This window comes from Accipiter gentilis, chromosome 13, assembly GCF_929443795.1.
Source record: "Accipiter gentilis chromosome 13, bAccGen1.1, whole genome shotgun sequence".
NCBI classification, from domain to species: Eukaryota; Metazoa; Chordata; class Aves; order Accipitriformes; family Accipitridae; genus Astur; species Astur gentilis.
The window spans coordinates 14,008,589-14,025,651 of NC_064892.1; positions in this window are offsets into that span (position 1 = coordinate 14,008,589).

Consider the following 17,063-nt stretch of genomic DNA (forward strand, 5'->3'; position numbering starts at 1 on the left):
GCCTCATACAGATACCAGCTTAACCTCATGACCAGTGATGTAATCATTTCATAAATCGACATTGCCCAGTACAGCAAAATGATAATCCCAATCACCCTCCCAGAGATGAGATACGCAACTACAGGCAATACATAGAGCATATAAGAGCTTACAAAACGCCACCATGTAAACAAATGAAACAACATTGTGACTAACATCTATTTATCTAAGAAATGCGTTTGGCAAATTTGTTTCAACACGCTCTGGCCAGCTCTGTCGTTATCTCAAACCTTCTGCCCCACGTTGGGCGCCAAAAAGGACTGTCGTGGTTTCAGCCCGGCCGGTACCAAAGGACCACGCAGCCGCTCACTTACTCCTCCCCCCCCCCCTCCGGTGGGATGGGGAGGAGACGGAGGAGAGAAAAAGAAAAAGAAACTGGAACCTCGAGGGTTGAGATAAAGGCAGTTTACTGGGACAAACACAAAGAGATTACAACAACAACAACGGCACTAATGAAAAAGTATACAAAAAGAGTGATGCACAGTGCAACTGCTCACCACCCGGGACCCGACGCTCCGCCACTTACCCCACCGAAAACAGAGACCACCCCCGGCCCGCTCCCCATTTATATACTGAGCATGATGTCCCATGGTATGGAATAGCTCCTTGGCTAGTTCAGGTCAGCTGCCCCGGCTATGCCCCCACCTCCCAGGTTCCTGTAAAAATTAACTCTATCCCAGCTGAACCCAGGACAGTCAATGGCAAAACTTATGTTGCTTTCTGTAATAAAAAATAAGTGAGCATAAAGAAAAAAATTATGGAGATTTATAGAGAAGTAGAAGAGAATAATATGTGGCAGAGATAAAAAAAAAACTTCAAAGAATGAAAGAAAAGAAAAAGAAATATTTTTATCTCCAAATAATTAATTATTCCAAAAATACACTAACAAATTCTGCTGTTCAGTCCTTCAGTAATACATATATGAACTGCCTGAATTTTACTGTATATTAAAATTAAAATTTCAATGAAATAGTAGCCTATTAATGCAGAACTCTTAGAAATGCAAGGATCATGTCAGCTAAGATTGTAGAGTCTGTTCTCAGTTCCCAAACATGAGTGACTTCTTGTCAGATTACCTTAATCAAAGTTTAAGTTTGTCCCATCGAACTTTAAGTACTTTAAACATTTCAGAACCCAAAGTTTTCTCTGTTTCTCTGTATGTAATGGAGACTTTCTAACAGAATAATTTAGGCATTACTTGATTGTAAAGGTATCACTCATCAGGACAGGAAGAATTTCATTTTCTGTAATAGGAAAATCTACCACAAAAGGCCCTACTCTAACCTGGGACTTGTCATTGTCACTTTAATGTAAATAGTAATACAGGAATAACACTTCACATTTAGATTCCTTCCACCTCTGACTGTGTATCGAGTCAAAAGAGTAGAAAGACATCAATAAAATGCTTCCCACTGTGTTTCTTATCCCCCAAATTTACCTACCTTTTGTTCTTCTGTTTCTATCCATTCATAGTTTCTAGAATGGTTGAGCATGATACCATCGATTTTATTGGAAAGGACTGGCAAGGTGCAAAGGAAGAAAATGAAGCCAAGGAAGCCTGTATTCAGAAAAGCGCCTGACCACCTTGGCACAACTGAATCCACTTGCTTAATATTGTGACAGGTAGGTTAGAGAATTTTACCACTTAAGACAGAGGGACGTAGGAGGGAGAGAAATCAGCAGAGCACTGAAGATTCTTGTCAAGGTGAAAGGATTTCCACTGGTACCAGAGTGAGTGCATAATTATTTGTATACTTATTGACAGTTCTTCAGAGACTGCACCAGTATACTCTGAAGGAAGTAAAACATGCAGTCTTAAAACATGTTATAGCTTGATATAGGGGAAACTGTATGGCAAAATCCCATTCAATTTACTTCAGTACTCTATTGGGGAAAAAAAAAATAATTAAAAAAAAGTAATTTATTGAAGAAAAAAAATAGAAAATAGAAAACATACTCTTTTAAAGAAAACCAGTTCTTTAAATACTGATCTGGTGAAATACTTTCAATTATCAAAACAGAGATCATAAATTACATAAGTCTAATAGAAAACCACTCTATTACCAAGAATATGTTTTTTTCCATTGTATTTTTTACTTTTAAATAAAAGAAAAATACCTGTTTAAGCTGTGTTTGGCTTGTCATTAACTTACTCCATAAAATATAATGCAAGAAAGGATGACATGACAAACAATGTTGAAATTATTCACCATTTTTTGACTAAATAGATTTACTGAGGTAAGCAGTGCTTTGGCTTGGTTTCCTGGGGTTTGTTTTGTTTTGGCTTGGGTTGGGTTTTGGGGGTTAGTTTTTGTTTTCTTTTCTTTGATTCAAAAATTTCTGTTTAAGCTGAATAGACTTTTTTAAAGAAGACAATTTGAATAAACAAAATTAAGTAGGATTTTTTGTTTGTTTGTTAGTCCATTTCTTGCGTTTACTTAAGATATGCAGCAACCTAATGATGGCAGAAAGAGACATTTACATGTGCCTTTGTATAAAACTGCAAGCTTCAGAAAGCCTCTTAGTTTCAGCCTCTTGTCACTGTAACTCCAAATACTATCCCTACTGCAAACTGATCTGAATGTCAGTTTGCCATGCCACAGCACAAAAGTGTCAATGCTTAAATGATGCAAACTGTATCAACAACAGAAAAATCTAGTCATCTTGCACTCATTTCATTGTCTATGAGGTAAACATGCTATCTTCAAGTGCAGTTTATTTCAGTCTTCATGGTTACCTACATCATGATGAGATGACATGTGCCATGGAAGTTCCTTTTCTCCCCACTAAGAAAAGAACGGATACATGGAAGGATGATGGATGAGTTGATTAGGGAAGAGAAGCAGTTTGTGTAGAAAGAGGCTAGAGGAGGAAAATGGATTAATTTTTCAACATCAATTGTAGACTAAGTGGTAGAAGCTCAAAACTCAGTACTATGATTGGGTCAGAAAAACCTGAACTGAGTAGTCTTAAACAAAGAGTATCATAGTTATCTTTTATGATATTCTTCATGAAGAGAAAAAAAAAAGACTCTAATTCTCTTCACTTCATGGGGAGAAAGGATGTAATTGACTTATTGCCAGTTGTCATCTGCTAAATGTATATTCTTTATGTATATTGTTATTTTATTTTCTACAGTTGTTCTTTTCTTTTTACTTTCTTTGCTCTTTTTGGTTCAGTCTGGTTTCTCTCAGTCACTGACTATCTGGGCAGAGATAGAATAGAATAGAATAGACTATTCCAGTTGGAAGGGACCTACAACAATCATCTAGTCCAACTGCCTGACCAGTTCAGGGCTGACCAAAAGTTAAAGCATGTTGTTAAGGGCATTGCCCAAATGCCTCTTAAATGCTGACAGGCTTGGGGCATCAACCACCTCTCTAGGAAGCCTGTTCCAGTGTTTGACCACCCTCTCGGTAAAGAAATGCTTCCTAATGTCCAGTGTGAACCTCCCCTGGAGCAGCTTTGAACCATTCCCACCTGTCCTGTCACTGGGTACCTGGGAGAAGAGCTCAGCACCTCCCTCTCCCCTTCCCCTCCTCAGGAAGCTGTAGAGAGCAATAAGGTCGCCCCTCAGCCTCCTTTTCGCCAAACGAGACAAGCCCAAAGTCCTTTGCTGCTCCTTACAGGACATGTCTTCCAGCCCTTTCACCAGCTTTGTTGCCCTCCTCTGGACACATTCAAGGACCTCAACATCCTTCTTAAATTGTGGGCCCCAGAACCGCACACAGTACTCGAGGTGAGGCCGCACCAAGGCTGAACACAGCGGGACAATCAACTCTTTTGACCGGCTGGTCGTGTTGTGTTTGATGCACCCGGGATGGGGTTTGCCCTCTTGGCTGCCAGGGCACACTGCTGACTCACACTGAGCTGCTGTCGCCCAGCACCCCCAGATCCCTTTCTGCAGGGCTGCTCGCCAGCCACTCCTCTCCCCATTTATACTGGTGTCCTGAGTTATTCCACCTCAGGTTCAGGATTTGGCATTTGTACTTGTTAAATTACATCCCATTAATCATAGCCTAATGTTCCAATCTGTCTAAATCCCTCCGCAAGGCCTCTCATCCCTCAAAAGAGCCAATAGCACCTCCCAGTTTGGTATCATCAGCCAACTTGCTAATGGCACATTCCACACCTGCATCCAGATCATTGATAAATATATTGAACGGAACCAGCCCTAGGATTGAACCCTGAGGAATACTGCCAGTGCTCGGTCAGTCATTCCCCTCAAGAAGCTAAATCTAGAATTTGCCAGTGATAATCAAAACCCAACAGAAACATGACATAAGTATTAACATATTGATTGTTTTCAAACTAACAGTTTTTTTGTTAAGATACGAGAGGGGAAGTTCTTTTCTTCCTTTTAGCCTTTTAATCAAGGACTTTATTAGGCTATCACCTGTAGATACTGGTTTCTTGGTCATTTGCTTACCATTTATTTTTTCCCCCCAGAGCTAGTGAGGTTTTTTGATGACTTTTTTTTGACCTGATTAAATTTATTTGAAGAAGGCGAACCCCTTCTCTCTAGGTAACACATTATATATGTCAGTGTTCTCATACTGCCTCACTCCTATTCATGTTTATAGTATCACTTACCTTCTGCAGTGAGTCTGCTTTAAAGTCAGCGTTTCCTTTTATCTTTTCTAAGCTTGGAAGTAGTTAGTATCTTCAAGGACCTTATCTTCATTCCTTTTGCTCTTACTGTCTCCTGTTCAGGTCGATTACTTTTTCTTTCTTTTTCTTTTCTAGTGTTTTGAAGTCTGTGTCCTCTAGAGACCAGGAGAGCTACCCACACTGCATTTTTGAACTTTGCTTCTTCTAAATTGAGTGAATTTTATCTGTAAGCTTCAAGGATTTCTTTTTATTTGAAACAGATTGTAAAGATATAGGCTCCACCAGAGGTCCATTCCATGCAGCTTACATCTGTCTAAGAGGCATGGGGAGATGAAGGGAACAATAACCACCTTTGTACTCTACCTACCAAGCAGCAGGTGAGCAGTGTCAGCCAGGAGTGTGTCAGTCAGCAATGCTTCTTGCCTGCTCCTCTCACCCTCATCCATTAGCATTCAAAATCTTTTTCTTATCACTTATGTTATTATCCCTTTCCTAGTAGTCAGTCAATATGAAATGTCAACGTAAGAAGTCTTACTCAAGTGTGCTTTCACAGCAACCACAGACTACATACAGGACCAGGTGTTCCAGCATGAGCACTTCTGCTCAAGCAGGCTACTTTGGGCCTTGGGATGAGAAAGAGGAAGCCAAGGACCAGAGCAGGAGAGTACTGAGATGAGGCCAGCAACTACCTGTGAGTTGAGCTGTGTTTATGCACTTCATACAGGCTTATACTGCACCCTTAGGTGACTCTTATAGAAAGCCTTTTAGGAATCCATTCTCTACAGTTCTTGGGGTAGAAATGCCTAGAGACTAGGAAAGCATAGGCAAATAACTTTGTCATAGCCTAAGTACTGAAATAGCAGGACTGAAGTTGTTGAAAATGAAGATTTTGGATATGGAGTCAAAGTATGCATGGCATCATATCTTACTAGCTGGAGATTGTCACCAGATGTGCTAATCCATTGGGCCTCCTCAGGTCTCTGTGATCAAACGTACTCCTCAGGGTGCACTGTTTCTATGCTTCAGTCAGTGCTTGAAGGTGTGTTTGAATTACCAGAGTTGCTGCTGAAGATGACTTAGTGGATAATCCTTCAGTGGATAATCTATAGGCCTTGTATGACTTTTTCTCTTTATTGCTGTAATTAATTTCTCAGCACAAAACTTCTTTTCCCCTTTTCCAGTCTTCCCTTCCAGGATCAAGCTGATTCTTGGGACAGCGCAATATCTTAATCCCATTCCATTGTCAGAAATTAACAAAACTGTGTTTTACAGTTCCAGGAATACATGGTAGCGAAGCAGTGAGAAGCAAAGATGCATTTTACTTAGACATTTGATCTCTCTTCAGTCAAAAGAAGTACATAAAGTTAAACCATACAATGTGTATATTTCCCTGTTGCACTTTATTACAACAGTTTCTGGGGCTGCTTTAGAGTTAATACCCTCCGAGGCCTATCCAGTGCACTGCAGGTCTTAGCTAGAGATAGTATGAGTAGATTTGAATGAGCACATAAACAAAATGAAACACCAAAATAATTATAAGCTGGGACTCAGAGGTTGTATAACTAAGAGATAAAAGTATTGCATACAAATCAATTAGTCCTATTTCTAAGCTGGCATAATTAATGGAGGTACAACAGTGTATTGGGGTTTTGTCTAAATTGGGGTACCTGGAAGAACTTATTATATATAAATGCATACCCTGAATAAATATTTTTTTTTAAGTCTTCTGTGTAAAAGCCACCATAAGCCTTCTGTCCTCATACACATACTGAAAAAATGTGGGCAGGGCATAGGGACTAAAAGAAAATTTTGACTAACAAATTTACTTGAGTAGAAAGATGCAACTCCCAGTATTGATGACTAAAATTATTATTTCCTCCATAATAATGGGTTTGGTGGCTATCACCTCATCATTCTGTTACTTGTGGATCCCAGGAGAAATGTTCGTGTAACCAGGTTCAGATAATCCATCTGTCTTCATTCTAAGTCAGATACACTTAAGACTGTTTCAATTTGGACAAAAATGTGTGATTGTCTGGAAAAAATCTTACTTATCCCAAGCTAATGTATTCCTACTTTTAATGAATTTATTAGCTCAGATGAAGGTCAGCAGCACTGACTTTGCCCAAGATATAGCAACATATCTCAATAGAAGACCCCTGAGTGTAAACACAGGTGTTGAATTCCTCAAAAGCCAAGCTACCTACTTATTTTTTAGCTGTTAAATGACTCATCTTAGCCTAAGGTAAGGTCTATAATGGGTCAGGTGAACTGTGTCCAGAAAGTGCCTATTTCTATTAATTGATAAAAAGGACTCCAGCTACCTCAAACATCGCTATCTACAATCAAAACATCAACCAAGTCAGGTGAATATCACCTACAGAGTAAAAAGAATTACTTGTATTCTCTGTTTTCTGTGAATTTTACATGTAATTTTAATGACAATATTTTTTAATATCTGAAATAATGAAGATTTTCTTGTTACAAATATTTTACTGCAGTAATATATTAGAAGAAAAATAAATGCTAAACAAACACACATGTAGATCCCATCCCTGTTACATATGTGTGTACTTATAGCCTAGCTTTTAGGTCAATAAAGAGAAATGGTGCAGCTAGTTTTCAGCTCTTGTCTTTTGGTAATAAAGCTAAATAAAAATGTGGCTTGGGGAAAGCTGTGCTGCTTTAGGTTAACCTGTAATGTAAGAGTTTTATAAGATGCACCATAATTTATTTATATTTTATTACTTTCCAGATTGCAGTTAAGAAGTATATCTCTGTCCGCAACGACTGATAATCCCCTAAAGTAATGATCTAAACTATGGCTCCTCTCAAAAACAGGAAGTTACTTTGCAGTTCTAGCAGTAAATTAAATATGGCTCTGGCACAGTTTTGATAGTCTTCAGTAATTCCCTGCTATGATTTAGGTCATCTTTCTAGTTGTTTTTTATTTACAGAGTGGACAATAGCTCAAGAAGTAGTTAGAAATGTGCAATAAAGGGAACCAAAACTTTGTCCATGCAGTCATTCCTATTCTGATAAATCATTCTGGTGTATGGAAAGGATTGGCCTAACCTCTACATTAAAATGATTGTCATGTGTGCAACAACATTCAGCTTGGGTCCAGAATCTGCTCCATATGCTACAGGTACTGCTAAATACATTAGGTTCAGAGAGCTCCCGATCTGCTTGTTAAGTTGTGGGGACTGAAACCTGTCCATATAACTTGTGTGGACACGTCTCCTAGAGTGGACTGTCTTCATCACAGCACTTGTTCCTGGGTCCCATACTGAGCTCCTCACTTTCTGTGTCTTAATTACTACTTCTGTGAGTTGTTCATTTAGGACTATTTAAGTAATATGAAGCTGTCACAGCCCAACTGAGTGCTGTTTTTATGAAATGACATTGAGGGTATGTGGTTCATGTCTTGGATGTGTCATGGGGGCAAGAGGGTGCAAAGTCTGCTGGAATAGTGCTGGAGGATTGTGGAAAGAAAGTGAAAACACTGCCTCTGGGAACAGTTCCTGGAATAAAGTATCCCCCGAATCATACAAACTGGATATTGTCTTGGAGAGAACTAACTAGAGTGAGCCAAAACTGGAAGATGGAGCAAACTAAAGATTAAGCAGTGTGTATATTCATGGAATTCAATTTTCAAAACTGTTCCCCTGTCCTACCTTATCAAGCAATGCCTTTAAAGCCTGAACAATACCTTCAAGTCAGTATTAACTAATATGTACAGAAACCTAATCAGTTTTCTTAGAATTCTAAAATTGTTTCTGTGAAATTCTGATTCTTGCATAATTAGCTTATTAACTTTCCTATAAACATCACTGCTTTTCAGGAAAAATGGCTTCAGGACCTGGCACCACATGGTGTATGTCATAACTCCTCTAAAGTACAATTTTGCTTCATGGACTGTAGTTCTAAAGGAAACCCACAAAGTCTTCTAATGCTTACCCAAAGAAAAAAAAAAAAAAAAAAAAAAAGTGAATTATGTAAATGGCACTGCATTAACATGACTACAAAATGGAACAACATATTTTACACCTTTGATTACATATTTCTGAAGTTATTCTGAGACTATTCTGAGATTAATCATACTTTCTTTATGGTATCAAAGTCCAGATAAAATTTGGCAACTGACTTAGGAGGAGATATAAAATGTATACTGATTAAGAATCAGGTAATTTTTGTTGGCAAAAGTGTTTGAAAGCACATTGCTAATGGAACTTAGTTTTCACACCTCTGTCACTATTCACATTTCCCAAGAGGAAAATGTGTGATTGATATTCTTGACAGACATATAGCTGTTCTTTTTTGCTGTTTCACTATGTCCAAATTAGTTTGCAGTTTTTTAACTGCCAGACCATAGGTTTGTCCAGTTCTGATATGAAACAATTTCTTCTTCTTGAGAGGAAAGAATATGTTCAAGGTACATACATTTTTAAAAGACTTTAAGTTATATGAAAATGACACAGCAAAGTTTCTTGTTGATACCAGCTCTGATTACAGATGAGTGGACAGATGTACTATGGAAGATTTTGTCTAGTGTACATTTTCCTGTTTCTTAGACAATAAATTCCATCATCTGTTTAGAAAGTCTGTAGTTTCAGTAAGACATGTACACTAATATTTCTAAGTGTTCCTTAGAATGAGATGTAAACCCAAGAACCAGTAAACATGAGAAGGTGTATCTTTCTTTTTATCATTACTATTCATAGGTGAAGGCCCACATACACCAAGACCTTTCTCTGGTGGTTATAATGAATTTTCATGACATTTTTTACACATTAACAAAGCCCTATTTCTTCTTGCTTATTACCTTACTAATATTTAATATTGAGTTTGAAGTTTTACATATAATGTGCTAGGTCTAGACTATCAAGTCTGGAAATATTCCACAAAAAAATAAACACTAGTTTTAGAGAATGAAGTTAAAAGAAAGTATGTGTATTCGCTATCAAAAGAAAAAAAATAATAAAAAAAATTATATATATATACACACTTTTATTTATTGCTTTACTTCTGAACTATTAGTAGTTCATTCCTTCAGGATAAGGACATTGGAATTTATTTCTGGGAAAAATAGTAAAATGTTTTAATTAAAGACTGCAGTATAACATCTGTGAACACATAAGCCAATTTACTTTGTATAGGAATCCTTAGTTTTAAAATTTTATGATTTCTGAGTATTTTGCAATCATATGTTTTTTTCACTGTTCTAACGAGGTTTCCGTTGAAGACATGAAGTTGTCTTCAGTTGACATTGGAACACAAAATCTTACAGATACTATTCTAACACTGAAGAATCTGAAAGCATTTAATTCTGAAGCAGACATACCCTAAGATTCCACAACCTGTGCTCTCAGCTTAAATTTCAACTTCTATAGTATCAGAAAAGCAATACAGCAGTGTTTTCCTTTATGAGTATTTAAAATGTTATCTATAAAATCAAGGGCGGAGGGGAGAAGCTTAGTTTCTGCTGAACTGAAATGCTGAGCAAGCAATATTGATCAAACAGGGCAGATGAAGGTCAGAAGTTGTTTAACATCTTTTTTTCTGGTAGCTGATGAAGAGGCAGGAGAAAATAATGACTGATAAGCTCATAAGCATACTCAAAATCAAAGATAACGGGCAAAGAAACTCAGGAATAAAATGAGAAGAAATGTTTTGCTTCAAGAATTAAAAGTATTCTTTATTTGTTTGATTTTTCACCTGAAGATAGGTACTTTCTTTAAAACTTTGGCTGGTCTTAGCATACTATGTTTAACCACCAGGAAAATTCATATTTTTAACTGTATACAATGCTTCTTAAGATTATATTGTGTATAGTGTAATAAGCCAAGTATGTAGTTTATTAATATAGTGCTAAAGATTAGAATAACATACCATACACATGTAGAGAAATATTGTGGATTATGAACAGTTTGTGTCATTTATTAAAATAAAAAATATAATTTCAAATGTATGTTGTCCTTGTGATCTAAGGATAACAATACTTTTATAAGGGTTGTTTAAATCAGCAGGAGTAGGCACAGACTGAAGTCTTTCTACACGTATGTACACACAGAGCTCGCTGAGAAATTTAGTATTGCAGGAAGTGACAACTAAACAATCACAATGATGAGGCCTTTACTCAGCCATAATTCTTGGAAAAGCTTAATTTGGCAGGACACCTTTTTTCTTACCATCTTGCCTCCATTCTTTTGAGCCATAAGTGCATTTCCAGCAAGTATAATGGAACCCACAAGTATGGATACATTTTACCACACAATTAATCTGTTAAATGGCACAATTCTTTAGATAAGTCCCTATGTTTCTAAATTCACATAGTCTTGTCAAGTGGGAGCTTGTAGTCTCATTTACATATTATTGGAGATAGTTATTTGAAGATAAATACAAAGAGTCACAACAGCTTTAAATAGACATTTAACTTGTAACTAAGAATTATGATAATGAAATGCAATGCTTGACAGGGTTTATTTAAATAATTAGAATGTTCCGGATTAAGTGTGGTATTACAGGAAATGTGGTTGTTCTTACAAATGTCTGAATTCTGTTCAAAACTGTTGTTATCTTTTGGTTGTATTTTGACCACAAGAATCAATGGACAAGAACTTTTGGGTACTTATCAGGCCATGTCTGAGTCAAAGTCACAATCATAATGATGTGACTGGTATTGACTCCTGTGCCTGAAGATCTTCATGCAGTAATATATTAGAAAGGAAACTTGACTTTCTTCAATTCCCTTTGTCCTAGTAAATCCATGCTTCAGAGCTCAGGCAAGAGTATGATCAGATCCAGGCTGTTTGGCACAGAGGTTATAAGCACTTGCATTTTTGGGACAAAACCTGGGTTTTGAAACTTTCAGAGACTCTGGATACCTGCAAGTAGACTAGTTGACTTACTCCCTTAACACCTAACATCCACAGCAGATCAGATTGCTTCCTCTCCACTACTTTCTAACCCTTTGTGTTACTCTAAACTTACCCTAGATACTGAAAGCAAGGTGTTGCATATTACTGAAATATAATGACCAGTAATATTTTCTAGAAAAAGGAAAGCCCTGTATTATATTGCATAGACATTCTGGGACATGTAGGGAGAAGACGGTGAGGAATTTGGTGTATTCTCCAGTGAAGCTGGACTGCTATGCAATCAAGAACACAAAAGAAGAGTCATGGGGACAAAAAAAAAAAATCAGGTGAAAATAAATATTACTTTAGTTAGTGGCTGCAGAGCTCAACTAGAAAGGAGAAGAAAACAGGGTATTGCAGTGTCTCTATGGGTCGTTTCTCTCTGTCCAAAGACAGGCTAATATGAAATCTGCAAACAAGCTGTTGAGAAATCAAATAGACAAGTTGGCTAGGAGTCATCTACATGCCTAGTTTTATCCTAATTTAGCATTATAAAATCATCCTCTCACCTAGAATATGTGTTTGAGACTCATGAGCTTCATGAGGGTTTGGAATCTACTTGTAGCTTTTCCTGGGTAAGTGCTTAATGGTTAGGTTACTATGCAAAGCGCAGCTACTACAAACTTTTTTTTTTTCTTCATCTCTTCTCTCTTCTTGATATATTTAAATACAGTTCTGCTTGAGTAAGTGGGTAGAATGGCCTAGAACGCACCTCTGATTCAGCTCAGATGTTGAGAGGTCTTCTTAAGCCAGAGATGAGACTTGCTTTTGCACTTAGCAATTTTCACTCATCAGCTGTACAGCTTTACATGGAGAATCTCTGAATATCTGACCTGTTCATCTTTAGAGGGTCCTTGACTGAAGGCCTGTTGAAGGCCATTTCTATGGCCCCACCAGAGCTTGAAATCCAAACTTCGTACTGAAGAATAGAATTAAAATGGTTTTAGTGGATTAATCTCACATGATTAGGTGTGTGTAATGTGGACACATACATCCGATCCTCACTTTAAACTTTTCAATTGAATAGAGATAAAAAAGCACTTTGAGAGAAACTAAGTAGTAAATGTCCATTTTAAGAATAAAAGAATCACACCCCAGAAGTGCCTTCAGTTACAATAAATGGTGCCAGGGGTGACACGGATGTTTACATTATCTATATGAATTTAAAGTTATGGAAAATTAAACTTAGCCATTGCACCCTGACCTTAGCTTTTATTTACGTTATTTTAAAGGGCATAGATATTACTGCTATTGACATAAAGGAAAATGCATTTCTTTAATTGTTATCTCCTTTATAAGACCATAGTTCCACTTTTGTCACAAGCAATACTGATTTTCTCTAATAAAATGTTAATTTTTCATGCATTGGCATTCTTATGTATTCTTTTTCTCTTTATATCAATTTTAAAAATAAAATGCTTAGTCTAGAAGAAATATAAATAAATACAACCAGGAGGGAACCTGTTATTGGCTAAATTGCAAATCAGAGCTCAAGGTAAGTTACTTATTTTGGAGTGCAGGCCACATGAAAAAAGCATAAATGTGTTAACGTTTTCAGCTCATTTTCTTGCAAGCAGTGTATTTGTCAACACTTTTTTTGATAAAACTTATAATAATTCTGTATGATATTCAATATCCCAAGGGTCAAAAATATTACTGTGCTCAACTAGGGACAGTATGCTATGTATAAAAGACAAAAAAAGGTGCAAATGTAGACAATATAGTTCTAAAAAGGATGATGTGGAAGTGGCACAACTATTATCTCAAACAAACAATCAGAATATTCATAGAATTAAAATGTTTGGCAAATTATTGTGTAATTCCTTAGTGATATTTCCTTTATCAACTTTAGATGCTTCACATTCCTTTATCATTGTTTTTAGGTAATGCAAATTAATGAGAAAATAAGAGCAAGAAAATCTCAGTAGCACAACCAGAAGATTGCATGATTTTGAAAATTTAACCCACTTTTAAATTTTCTCAAATGCTTTTTAAATGTACTTGATACTTGAAGAGGTAGTAGCATTTTTGAAACTCTTAGTTTTAACAGGGAATTTTAAAGTTATATTTAAAGATTTGGTGAATATCGTTGGACTCTGATATGTGACTTTCTACATAATACTGACATCTTAAATCATTCTAGTAAGTGTTAACTGCCTGCAGGTTGTCACCTTTTTCAAAGTATGGGAAGGCTGTAGAGCTGCCCCTGGTACGTTTGTGACTTTTCAGTGAAGTGTGCCAAACTTTAAGATGACTTGATGATATTTTCTTTAAAAATTACTTAAGATTCTAGATAATGTTATTGCAGATTGGAGTATTTGGAAATAATTTCTCACACAAACAATCCTAAACCTTCTATTCCTAAACTTTGTGAAGCTCTTCTATCTCAAGATACCCTTGCTTTTATTCTGGATTAATAGCTTTCTTTGAAATCACAGAAGGATTGAGGTTGGAAGGAACTTCCAGAGGTCATCTTGTCTAACCATGCTGCACAAGTGGGGCCACTCAGATCCAGTTGGCCAGGATAGTGTCTAGATGGCTTTTGAATATCTCCAAGAATAGAGACTCCACAACCTCCCTGGACAACCTCTTCCAGTGCTCAGTCACCTTCGAAGCAAAAAAGGCGTTTCTGGATGTTCAGAGGGAACCTCCTGTGTTTCAGTTTGTGCCCATTGCCTCTAGTCCTGTCACTGGGCACCAATGAAAAAAGCCTGGCTCTGTCTTCTTTGCAGCTTTCCTTCAGGTATTTATATGCATTAATAACAATCCCCCTGAGTCTTCCCTTCTCCACGCTGCAGTCCCAGCACTCAGCCTTCTTCCATATGTGGGGTCTTGCTAACAAAGACTGAGGCAAAGGTGGCATTCAGTTCCTCAACCTTTTCCATGTCCTGTGTAACTAAATCCCCCCTCTCATGAAGCAATGGCCCCACATTTTCCCTAGTCTTCCTTTTGTTGCCTCTGTGCTTGTAAATGCCCTTCTTGTTGTCTTTGACTCCCTGGAAAGACTAAATTCCAGCTGGGCTTTAGCTTTCCCGACTTCAACCCTGGATGCTTAGACAAGGTTTCTGTATTCCTCCCAGGTTACCCATCTTTGCTTTCAACCTCTGTATGCTTCCTTTTTAGGTTTGAGTTTGTCCAGGAGGCCCTTGTTCATCCACACAGACCTCCTGGCATTTTTGTGTGACTTCTAATTCATTGGGATGGAGGTCTGTTGAGCTTGGAGGAGGTGATCCTTGAATATTAACCAGCTTTCTCGGGCCCCTCTTCCCTCTAGGGACTTATCCCACAGGACTCTTCTGAACAGATCTTTGAAGAGGCCAAAGTCTGCTCTCCTGAAGTCCAGGGTAGTGGGCTTGCTTTTCACTCTCCTCCCTGACCTCAGGATCTTGAACTCCAGCAGCCAAGGCTGCCTTTGATCTTCGCATTTGCAATGAACCCCTCATTGGCAAGTATGAGGTCCAGAAATGCACCTCTCTGGCTCCTCTATCACTTGTAGGAGGAATTTATCACCAATGCACTCCAGGAACCTTCTGGATTGTTTTTGTCTTGCTGTGTTGTCCCTCCAACAGATACTGGGGTGGTTGAAGTCCCCCATGAGGATGAGGGCTTGTGAATGTGAGGCTGCTCCTGCCTATAGAGGGCCTCATCTGCTTGTTCTTCCCGGTTGGGTGGCCTATAGCAGACACCCAATATAATGGCACCTTTGCCTGTCCCCTCCTTAATCCTAAACCAGCAAGTCTCCATCAGGTCCTCTTCCATCCTTTGGCAAAATCCCCAGCCAAAATGTCCTAGAAAAAAAAAAAAAAAAGTTCCACCTTTGTATTTTTTGGCCTCATTTTCCAAGGAAAGATCATTTACAGAATCACACTGACAATTCTCTCTGGATAACGCTTGAACCCGTTATCTAATTTCAGTCAAAGCTGAAAGAAGGGGAGAATTCAAAGACAAGAATTTCCAACAAGTTTATTAAAGATTAGCATCTAGGTAGAGAGAAAAGACAAAGACTGTGGAAAGCTTGCATGGTAAGTGCAGGAGTTAATCATCATATGAGTATTTGGACTTAATCAGACTGCATATAGCTGAGAATCAGCCTAGGACATGCTGCTTCTTGTCTGATTTGTGCTCAGGGATGTCAGAGAAGTGAGGTATTATGCTGAGGGAGAGCCTGCCAGGAAAATGAAAAAGGAGGACCAGTCACAGGGATTTGGAAGAATGTTGAGAATGTTGCAAACTGACAATGTTATGGACTACAGGAATTATGACAGAAAATAATTGGAAAATGCTCCATGTTTTCATTAGTTTCTCTGATTATTGAATAAAACATTTATTTTAATTTCTAGTTTTCTCCAATTATTAATTTTGCATAATTTAATCTGACGGAAAAAACTTGATTGAAAATCTTGATAATCAACGTCATTAACAAAGGTTACACAAAACTGAGACTGTCCTAGTTTCACCCTTTCCTCCTTCCAATGAGTTTAAAATATGATCTGAGGAAACACTGCAGGAGGTGAGAAGTCAATTTGTGCTTTCATCCTGTGGCAATTTGTTTCTGTGCTGCAATTACACAGATTGGCTTGTGTTACTCTTGATGGTAGATTTTTATCATGCACACTTCTCCATCAGAAACTGGAATAACACCAGCAGTTCGTTTTGCATAAGCCACCTGTCCTGGGTTCAGCTGGGATAGAGTTAATTTTTACAGGAACCTGGGAGGTGGGGGCATAGCCGGGGCAGCTGACCTGGACTAGCCAAGGAGCTATTCCATACCATGGGACATCATGCTCAGTATATAGATGGGGAGCGGGCCGGGGGGTGGGCTCTGTTTTCGGTAGGGGAAGTGGCGGAGCGTCGGGTCCCGGGTGGTGAGCAGTTGCACTGTGCATCACTCTTTTTGTATACTTTTTCATTAGTGCCGTTGTTGTTGTTGTAATCTCTTTGTGTTTGTCCCAGTAAACTGCCTTTATCTCAACCCTCGAGGTTCCAGTTTCTTTTTTCCTTTTCTCTCCTCCGTCTCCTCCCCATCCCACCGGAGGGGGGCGGAGGAGTGAGCGAGCGGCTGCGTGGTCCTTTGGTACCGGCCGGGCTGAAACCACGACAGCACCCAACAGTCTGGACAATGTTTCCTAACCAAGGATACATCTGAACAAATGACCTATAGCTTGAAATAAATGGTACTCATTTGTCACCTAAGCTACACTACTCCTGCTAACGGTGCTTTTTATTATTAGCACCGTCCTATTTCAAGTGATTTAGGTAAGTGTGAATAAAGTAGTTAAGTACCTGAGTGCATTGAAGTATTAAGTCAATACACCAAAACGTATCTCTACTGAAATTGATAAACTTTTTTTTTGGTCGAATTTCCAAACAAGCTGAAAACAAGTAATTTGGTAGCTTTTAAAAGGGAATCTTGAAATCCTAAAACTGTATTAAAGATGAAAACGAAATGTGTTTATACTCACAAAACAGAAAGATAACTGTTTTTCATGTTAC